Genomic DNA, 12,222 nt, shown 5'->3' on the forward strand with positions numbered 1-12,222 from the left:
TATTTTTCATTTCTGTTGTTGAAGTATTTGCCTTCTTACGTTTGGTAATGTTAGGATTTTCCACAGAAGAAGTTGACACTTTCATTCTTAATCATACTGGCGATACCATGTTTCAACACTAGTTACTATTTTCTTTTTGAAAAGTGTCATTTGTCTAGCTTCCCATGAAAGATGAGCTAAATGTCACATTATCCCCGCTTCTGCTAATCTTTCAAAATGCTCACCACCATAGTCATAACATTTTCTTCATGCTCAAGTTGATTTAAAAAATGTCCTAAAGACAGTGTTGCTGAATATTTATTTGTTTAATAAAAATTAGGCTTTTAAGTATAAAAATATAGATTTATTATAAAGCCTCTAGAAAGCAAAGAAAAATAGATTTGAAAAATACCTTGTTTAATCACATAAAGCTAGGCAGAGTTAAATCACTGTTTCCATTTTGGTACATTTTATTTTAATCTTTTCACTATTTTAATGTCCTTCTTTATAACCATAATGGTGATAACATGATGGATATATGAACATGTATATATTATATAAATATATCTTTTAGAAATTGTATCTGTAGGCCGGGCGCAGTGGCTCAAGCCTGTAATCCCAGCACTTTGGGAGGCCGAGGCGGGTGGATCACGAGGTCAAGAGATCGAGACCATCCTGGTCAACATGGTGAAACCCCGCCTCTACTAAAAATACAAAAAATTAGCTGGGCTTGGTGGCGCGTGCCTGTAATCCCAGCTACTCAGGAGGCTGAGGCAGGAGAATTGCCTGAACCCAGGAGGTGGAGGTTGTGGTGAGCCAAGATCGCGCCATTGCACTCCAGCCTGGGAAACAAGAGTGAAACTCCGTCTCAAAAAATAAATAAATAAATAAATAATAAAAAATAAAAACAGTATCTGTTTGTTTATTATATATAAATATATATCTAATGAGTATATATCTACATATCTACTTCTATATTTATATATCTCCATGATAGAAGTTGGAAAATACTGAAAACTGTAGAGGAGTTTGGAGAAACAACCTATAATCTCATTATACAGAAAAAATTTTCTTCCCTTTTGCTTCTCCACATTTTGGCTTAGATCAAATTTAGAAATGATTTTCTTAACGTTTTTGGTATTGTGTTTTTAGAGTATCAAGATGTTGCTGCATATTCTGATTTTTATGTATAGTTGTGACAGGAACACCCACAAAAATAATTGTTCTAGAAAAGAATTTGTTAACAAATATTTTCTTCCAGGAAGTGGTGTATTAGCGTTTTAAAAGAAACATTTCTGGACGTCAAAGTAGACATTAGGCTTATATCAACAGCTCAATCTTCTTTAAAATACGCTTTATTTTTAGTGCAGTGTAAAGTTAATAGTGAGGCATAGTGGAAAGTACAGCGAGTTCCTACATTCCCACCTCTTCAAATGCACAGCCTCCTCCACTATCAGCCTTCCTCACTAGAGAGGTACATTTGTTACAATGGATGAACCAACATTGACTTATCACTGTCACCCATAGTTTATAATTGACATTAGGGACCATTCTTGCTGTCGTATATTCAGTGAGTTTTGACAAGGGTGTAATGGCATGTGTCTACCATTATAGTAACACACAGAGTAGTTTCATTGCCCTAAACATCCTCTATGCTCTGCCCATTTATCCTTCCCCACTTTTCAACCCCCAGCAATCACTGAACGTTTTGATGTCTCTATAGTTTTGCCTTTTCCAGAATGTCATATAGTTGGATTCATATAGTAAGTGGTCATTTGAGATTGGTTTCTTTCACTTAGTAGTATGTATTTGAGTTTCCTCTATGTCTTTTAATGGCTTCATAGCTCACGTGCTTTTTTTCTGCAACAAAAGCCACATTCAAAGATTATTGCTTTCATTGCTGAATAATATTCCACTGTGTCGATGTAGAGGTTTGTTTATCCAGGCACTTACGAGTCTATAGTAACCAGTGTGGAGCCTGGGGAAGCCATAAATGGCCTGGTTGTGGCGAAGGCCTGGAGCCTATGTCGATAGGAGCCATGGAGGTTGGAGGCATTAGATCTTAGAGCCATAGGGGAAGGCCTGGAGCTTGGGTTGACAGGGTCTGTCACATAGCCTGTGGCTATAGAAACCTGCCTGGTGTTGAGTTCACTGAATTGTGCCTGGCATTGGAGTTGATGTTGAAGTCAGGTGTTACATTTACACTCCTCTCTGCACATACATAGTATCTCTTTCCATGCTGCACTACCCAGGTTTAGGGGCGGGGTAATGCAGATAATATAAAACTCTCTTTTATACTCTATTTTATGCCATTTTTCTTACTTTTCTACTCCACAAACGTGCTATAACCTCTCACCTGGATTCCTTGTCTCTTTTGAAGACACTTTGATGCACGGATGGCTGTTCAAATTGATGTTTCTGTGAAGGAATAAGTGCTGAAAAGTTCTGTTTTGCCATTTTGTCCATGGCATTCTTCTCTGTTAACTGAAAAAATACTTTTACTGAATAACATATTGTTAAAAATTGTCAGACCCCTGGTTTAGCTCTGGAAGTTTCTCCTTTAGAGCAAGTTCCTTTCATAGTTCTCTATAGAAAGACTACAGTTATAAAATGTTGGTAGAGATGATATTTTGTGTGTAGAATTAAGGACCGATTACACATAAATATTTAGCGGACAGTAAACCTTTGTGAGTAATCTGTTCTTACACACAAAAAGAAGGTCTATAGCTTTAGGAAAGGGAAAATTATCAAGGTTATTCAGTCAATATAAAATGAGTTGAGAAAATTGAAGGGAATGTTTATACTTGAATGAGACCTCATGGAGAAAGACAAAATAAGGAAGCCATGGGAGAATATTTGCATTCTCGGAACCACAAAAGTGAGGAAAGCCAAGAGCACACCTGGAGTTGCACCAGATCAAGTAGACATTCCATCAGAGCCTGAACTGAGAATGCACCATTCCTAGTCACCTTGATAACAGCCCCATTTTCTGTTAATAATACTCTATGAGAAAAGTCTTGCAAAAATAGTCAGAAAAGGCAGAGTCACATGCGGTTCAGTGTGTTCCACCTTGGCAGACGGTCTTAGGAGGAGTTTTGGAAGGATCGTGCTGAAGGCAATGGATGAGATAATGATGAGAAATTTTCCAGCTCTGTATAAAAAGGCAAGCGAAATATATGCTTGTGAATTTTTGGATGCTTTTTTATGCTGTATTTTCAGATCAATTTTATCCCAGTTAATGTGAATATAAACTCTGATTGTTATGGTTATCTCTCGTGGGGTGTCTATTATTTTGTCAGAAATTGTATCAGGAACTTTTTGTCAATCACTAAATTACACATTTCCAAGCTGCATATAAATTAGGTATTACTATGATCATTTTACAGATGAAGAAGAAGAGACTCAGAGCAATACATAAGTTGCCCAAGGTCAGAGAGCAAGTAAGTACCAGAAATAAAAGCCAGATGAAGAAGAGACTCAGAGCAATACACAAGTTGCCCAAGGTCAGAGAGCAAGTAAATACCAGAAATAAAAGCCAGATAAATCTAATTCCCATATCCTTGCTCTTTCAATGATGTTTCAGAGTTGATTACAAAAAGAATTGTTCTGTGTGCTCAGGATAATTTACTACCTACTAAATTTAACCATAGGGAAGTCTTATAAACAGGGTAGAGTATGCAGTTAAGATAAAATTTGAGAGGAAAAAATTAAATTAAAATAGTATATAACCAATGATCAGAATATTCTCTCAGTATTTTAGAAATTAATGTAAGAATAAACTAGATACTGATAAAAAAGTCACATTCTTTATGCACAAATCTTGTAAGTAGCTACTGTTAAAGAGAGGATATTATTTACCCAGAAGAAAGTGGGGTTGTCAACCACTATATAACCATTCGTGGGGTGAATGTCTTTTTTATTTTAGGCCTCTGGCTGATGGATCCAAGAGGTAGATACGTGATGTCAAAATATTCTCTTTTATAGGTAATTACAATTTACAATGGAAGATACAGAGGCCACAAGGTAGTAGAGTTGAGTTATATTAACAGAAAACCTTCTTAGAGAAAAGAACCACCTCTCACTATCATGTTCAATGGCAAAGATTAATAGAAGGTACAGCAAAATGGACACACATGCGAGTATACCCACATTGATATTGGAAGTAACTTTTTTCTTATATACTATGAATCATATCCCAGAATATACTCATAATGTGTACACTTATTGGGATATTACAATCAATGTACAAAATATGTACCATATGTACATTGACTGTGATGTACATATGTGTACACAATACAGATGTACAAAAATGTACATAATCTGTACAATATGTACATTTATATGTACATAATGTGTACAATATGTAAATATATTGTAATATTACAATGATTTCATATAATCACAACAGCATATATAATCACAATACACATATAATACATAATATCAATATAAATGTACATATTGCACACATTATATACATTTACATTTATTGCGATATTATGATATGTACACATGTACATCATGCACACGTGCAGATTTGCAGTATATACACGTGTACATAAGTGTGCACAGTATGTACATATGTACACTACACATATGTTCATATAATGTAGATATGTACCTTCTGTACAGGAGTGCACAGTATGTACAATATGTACACCTATATACTAGGTACACATATAGGTATATACCCACTTTGGTAACCGGAGAGATTTCTATCTAATATACCAAATATACCCAGAATGTAGTCATAGTGTGTACATTGATTTTCGTATTGTGATAAATGTATTAAATAGGCACAATCTGTACATGTACTCTGCTGTACATAGGTGTACACAATCCACATGTACAAAAAATGTACATAATCTGTAAAATATGTACCTATATATTTCTATAATGTGTGCACAATGCATAGGTACATAATGTGTACACTATGCACATTCCTTAAAATATCAGTGATAAAATATATATAATCATATATATAATCACAGTAAGATATATAATGACACTAATACATATATGTCGTGTAATATCACCAAAAAGTACATGTTGTACACATTAGGTAAGGAATGTATTAGGTACATATGTATAGTGCACATACTATGAAAATATATATGTATCATGATAACACCGTATGTACACGTATACAAATATGTGCCTACTATTTAAGCAATGTACACATGCAGAAATAGGTGCAAACTACATACCTATGCACAGCAGGCTATTACTACAGTTCTGCTCGTAGCAGCCTCAATGCCCACCCTGGCTGCTTAAAGACCCCCGGCTAGGGGGCTATACCCACAGCCCCCGCCAGAGGGCCCATAACAGCTACCAGGCCCACGCTGGCTGCTTAGGGACCCCCTGCCTAGGGCGCTGTGCCCACAGCTGCTGGGGCCCGGCTATTTTGAAAATGTGGTGTAATATGATACTGGCAACCTATCACACAGAAGTGATAATGTTATTGTGGTTCTTTACATATTAGGCAATAGTTCTAGTTACACATTTGGCATATTGACAAAAATGTCATCCTCACCCCATTGACATTAGAATTGAAAGCATAGGAGGGTTTCACCCCTTGCAATGTTTAATTCAATATAATTGTTTTCTTGTTTACATTAGTGACCATATCAGAGCACGGTGTACATCTCTTGCAGTATTCAGAATATTTCTCTATGGGCAGCAACATTTTTCTCTCCTTATCTGGATATTAGGAAGAATATCACAGGACCGGCTTACAGCGCCAGTCACATCGTGAGCAATGTCATCTGTAATCCCGTAGTTATTAAGAACAATGTAACGGGGGTCTCGTGTGCTTTTGGAGATATTTGGAGTAATAGCCTTTTAGTTTCTGGATATTAGAAACAATACTACAGTGGTGGTGTACACTTCCTGCGATATTAAGAGTATACTCATCCTCTGTCCCTGGGATAGCAGGAACTACATCACAGAAGCGTTGCACTTTGCCTATAATATTGGAACAATCACAGAGTGTACACCTTCTTTCATTGTGAGAGAAATACCTACTTAGGATATGATGGATAATATCACAAAATGGACACACATGGGTATATACCCACTGTGATATTGGAAGTCATTTTTATCTAATATACTAAAAGTCATAACCCAGAAAAAACTCATAATGTGTAGACTTATTGGAATATTACACTCAATGTACAGAATATGTAACATATGTACATTGACTGTCATGTACATACATGTACACAATACAGATGTACAATAAATGTACATAAACTGTATCATTTTTACGAATATATGTACAAAATGTGCACACAATAGGTATGCACATAATGTGTACAATATGTACATTTATTGTAATATCACAATGTTATATAATCACAACTGCATATAAAATCACAATACACATGTAATATGTAATATCAATATAAATGTACATATTGCAAACATGATGTACCTTTACATTTATTGTGATATATGTAAACATGTACATCATGTACCTATTATGTACAGATGCACAATATATGCAAGTGTACATATGTGGGTACCGTATGTACATATGTACACTACACATGTGTACATATAATGTAGCTACATACCTTCTGTACCCGAGTACATTCTATGCACAATATGTACACATATAAACCATGTACACACCTGGGTGTACAACCACTTTGGTAACCAGAGAAATTTCTATCTAATATACAAAATATAATAATTCAGAATGTAGTAATAGTGTGTACATTTATTGGCACATTGCAATAAATGTATAAAATAGGTACAATCTGTACATTTACCCTGCTGTACATATGTGTACACAATGCACATGTACAAAAAATGTACATACTCTGTAAAATATGTACCTACATATTTCTATAATGTGTAAACAATGTATAGGTACATAATGTGTACACTATGCACATTCCTTAAAATATCAGTGATAAAATATATATAATCAAAATAACGCATATAATCACAGTAATATATATGTATCATGTAATATCACAAAAAAGTACATATTGTTCACAGTAGGTACGCATTAGGTCTATATGTATTGTGCACATATGTACATATATATTTATCATAACACCATGTGTACACTTATACAAATATGTGTTCATTATTAAAACTATGTACCTGTGCAGAACAGGCTATTACCACAGCCCCCCTCGTAGCAGCCCCAAGGCCCACCCTGGCTGCTTAAAGACCCCCTGGCTAGGGAGCTGTAACCACATTCCCCGCCAGAGGGCCCGTAACAGCTCCCAGGCTAACGCTGGCTGCTTAGGGACCCCCTGGCTAGGGCGCTGTGCCCGGCTATTTTGAAAATGTGGTGTAATATGATGCTGTCGACCATATTATATGGAAATGATGTTATCCTGGTTTTTTATATACTAGGCAATAGTTCTAGTTACACCTCTGCCATATTGACAAAAAATGTCATCCTCACACCCCTGGACATTAGAATTGAAATCATAAGGGGGTTTCACCCCCTGCAATGTTAAATTCAATAGAATTGTTTTCTTGTTTACATTAGTGACCATATCAGAGCACAGTGTAGTCCTCTTGCCGTATTCAGAGGATTTGCCTATGGGCAGCAACATTATTCTCTCGTTCTCTGGATATTAGGAACAATATCACAGGACCGGCGGACAGCCCCAGTCATATCGTGAGTAATGTCATCTGTAATCCCTTAGTTATTAGAAAAAATATCACGGGGGTCTTGTGTGCTTTATCAGATACTTGGAGTAATATCTTTTCCGTTTTTGGATATTAGACACGATACTACAGTGGTGGTGTACACTTCCTGCGATATTCAGGGTATAATAATCTTTGTCCCCAGGATATTAGGTAGTACATTAAAGAAGCCTTGTACTTTGCCTGTGATATTGGAACAATCACAGAGTGAACACTTGCTTTCAAAATGAGAGTAATACCTACTTAAAATATGATGGATAATATCAAAAAATGGACACACATGGGTGTATACCCACTTTGATATAGAAAGAAATTTTTATCTAATATACTAAAAATCATATATCACAATATACTCATAATGTGTACACTTATTGAGATGTTACAATCAATGTGCAGAATACATACCATATGTACATAGAGTGTTATGTAATTATGTGTACACAATACAGATGTACCAAAAACGTACATAATCTGTACAATATGTGCAATTACAGGTACATAATGTGTACACAACAGGTATGTACGAAATGTGTGCAATATGTACATTTATTGTAATATTACAATGATATATAATCACAACAGCATATAAAATCACAACACACAAGTAATACATAATATAAATGTACATATTGCACACATCGTGTACATTTACATTTATTGTGGTATCACAGTGTGTACACATGCACATCATGTACCCATTATGTACACATGTACAAAATATGCACATGTACATATGTGTGAACAGTATGTACATGTGCACACTATATACACATAAATACATATAATGTTGACATGTACATTTTGTACATGAGTACCTAATATGCACAATATGTACACGTATAAACTATGTACACACCTGGGTGTACACCCACTTTGGTCAATGGAGTAATTTCTAATATGGTAAAAATTATATTTTAGAATGTACTCATAATGTGTACATTTATTGGCATATCACAAGAAATATATAAAATAGGTACAGTCTGTACATTTACTCTGCTGTGCATAGGTGTACACAATACACATGTAGAAAAAGTGTACATAATCTGTAAAATATGTACCTATATATTTCTATATTCTGTACACAATACATAGGTATATAATGTGTACACTATGCACATTCCTTAAAATATTAGTGATAAAATATATTTAATCACAATAAGATATATAATCACAGTAATATATATTGTCTAATATTACAAAAAAGTACATATTGTACACATTAGGTATGCATTAGGTACATATGTATTTTGCACATATTATGTAAATATAAATTTATCGTGATAACACCATATGTACGCATGTACATATATATGCCCGATATTAAAACTATTTACACATGTAGTAATAGGTGCAAACTATGTACCGATGCACAGCACGCTATTACCAAAGCCCCCCTTATAGCAGCCCCCAGGCCCAGCCTGGCTGCTTAGAGACCCCCTGGCAATTGGGCTGTGCCCACAAACACTGCTCGAATGCCTGTAGCAGCCCCCATGCACACCCTGGCTGCTTAGGGACCCCCTGACTAGGTGTCTGTGCCCACAGCCCATGCCAGAGTGCCCGTAGCGGCCCCCAGGCCAACCATGGCTGCTCAGGGACCCCTGGCTGGGTCGATGTGCTCACAGACCCCACCAAAAAGCCCAGAGCAGCCCCCAGGCCCACCCTGGCTGCTTAGGGGTCCCCTCGCTTGTGGGCTCTGCCCACAGCTGCTGAGGCCCAGCTATTTTGCAAATCCGGTGTAATATGATACTGGCAACCATATTATATAAAAATGATAATCCTATTCTGTTTTTTTGTATATTAGGCAATAGCTCCAGTTACACCTCTGCCATATTGACAAAAATGTCATCCTCACCCCCATTGACATTAGAATGAAAATCATAGGGGAGTTTCATTCCTTGCAATGCTTAATTCAATGTAATAGTTTTCTCGCTTACATTAGTGACCATATCAAAGCATGGTGTACACCTCTTGCCGTATTAAGAGTATTTCCCTATGGGCAACAACATTTTCCTCTCCTTCTCTGGATATTAGGAACAATATTCCAGGACCAGAGTACAGCCCCAGTCACGTCGTGGGTAATGTCATCTGTAATTCTCTAGTTATTAGAAACAATATCACGGGGGGGGCTTGTGTGCTTTCTGAGATATTTGGAGTAATATGCTTTCCGTTTTTGAACATTAGAAACAATACTACAGTGGTGGTGTACACTTCCTGCGATATTCAGGGTATGGTCATCCTTTGTCCTCAGGATATTATTAACTACATCACAGACGAGTTTTAGTTTGCCTTGATATTGGAGCAATCCGAGTGTGTAAACCTGCTTTCACAATGAGAGAAACACCTACTCAGGATATGATGGATAATATCACAAAATGGACACACATAAGTGTATACCCACTTTGATATTGAAAGTAATTTTTATCTAACATACTAAAAATCATATCCCAGAATATACTTATAATGTGTACTCTTACTGAAATATTACAAACAATGCACAGAATATGTACCATATGTATGTTGACTGTGATGTACATATGTGTGCACCATACAGACGTACAATAAATATACATAAACTGTACAATATGTACATTTATTTGTACATAATATGTACACAATAGGTATGTCCATAATGTGTACAATATGTACATTTGTAATATCACAATGATATCAGAACAGCATATACAATCACAATACACATGTAATACATAATATAAATGTACGTATTTCACACATTATGTACATTTCCATTTATTGTGGTATGACGATGTGTTTACATGTACAGCATGGACCCATTATGTACGGATGTACAATAAATTCAGGTGTAGATATATGTACATAGTATGTACATATGTACGCTCTGTACCCATACATGCATATAATGTAGATATTTACCTTCTGTACACAAGTACATAATATGCACAGTATGTATATGTACAAAGTATGTGCACACATAAGTTTACACCCACTTTGGTAACCAGAGTAATTTCTATCTTATATTCTAAATGTAATATCACAGAATGTACTCATAATGTGTACATTTATTGGCATATCACAATTAATGTATAAAGTAAGTAAGATCTGTACATTTACTCTGTGTACCCAATACACAAGTAAATAAAATGTACATAACCTGTAAAATATGTTTCTTTATGTTTCTATAATCTGTGCACAATGCATAGGTACACAATGTGTATAATATGTACATTTGTAATGTCACAATGATATCATATCACAACAGCATATATAATCACAATAAATGTAATACATAATATAAACGTACATATTGCAAACATTATGTATATTTACATTTATTGTGATATGATGTGTACACACGTACATCATGTACCCATTATGTACAGATGTACAATATATGCACGTGTACGTATGTGTGCACAGTATGTACATATGTATGCTGCGTACACCTATGTATATATAATGTAGACATGTACATTCTGTACATGAGTACATAATATGCACAACATGTACATGTATAAACTATGTGCTCACCTGGGTGTAAACCCACTTTGGTCACCGGTGTAATTCCTATCTAATATGCTAAAAATTATATCCCAGAATGTACTCATGTGTACATTTATTGACATATCACAATAAATGTATAAAATAGTTGTAGTCTGTACATTTACTCTGCTGTACATATGTGTACAAAATACACATGTAGAAAAAATGTACATCATCTGTAAAATATGTACCTATTTATTTCTATAATGTGTACACAATGCATAGGTACATAAAGTGTACTCTATGTACATTTCTAAAAATTTCAGTGGTAACATACATATTATCACAATAAGATATATAATCAATAATATGTAGATATCACATAATATCACCAAGAAGTACATATTGTTTATATTAGGTACGTATAAAGTACTTATTTATTGTACACATATTATGTACATATATGTTTATTGTGATAATAACATATGTACATGTGTACAAATATGTGCTCATTATGTAAACGATCTACACATGTAGAAATAGGTGCAAACTGTGTACCTGTGAAGAGCAGGGTATCCCCACACCTCCCGCCAAAGGGCCTATAGCAGCTTCCAGCCCCACCCTGGCTAAGTAGGGACCCCCTGGTTAGGTGGCTGTGCCCATAGCCCCTGCCAGAGTGTCAGTAGCAGCCGCCAGGCCCTCCCTGGATGCTGAGAGACCATCTGGCTATGTGGCTGTTACCACAGCCACCGCCAGAGGGCCGGTAGCAGCCCCCACACAAACAACAAAGGGCCCATAGCAGCTGCAATGCCCAACCTGGTTGCATAGGGACACCCTCGCTTGGCTGCCATGCCCACAGCTGCTGGGGCCCAGATATTTTGAAAATGTGGTGTAATATTATCCTGGCAATCATATCATATGTAAATAATAATTTTATCGTTTTTTATTATATAGTAGGCAATAGCTGTAGTTACACCTCTGCCATTTTGACAAAAATGTCCTCCTCAGCCCCTTGAAATTAGAAGGAAAATTATAGGGGCGGTTAACACCTTGCAATATTTAAATCAATATAATTGTTTTCTTGTTTACATTAGTGGTCATATCACAGCA

Source organism: Callithrix jacchus, chromosome 20, assembly GCF_049354715.1.
Source record: "Callithrix jacchus isolate 240 chromosome 20, calJac240_pri, whole genome shotgun sequence".
In the NCBI taxonomy this organism is placed as follows: domain Eukaryota; kingdom Metazoa; phylum Chordata; class Mammalia; order Primates; family Cebidae; genus Callithrix; species Callithrix jacchus.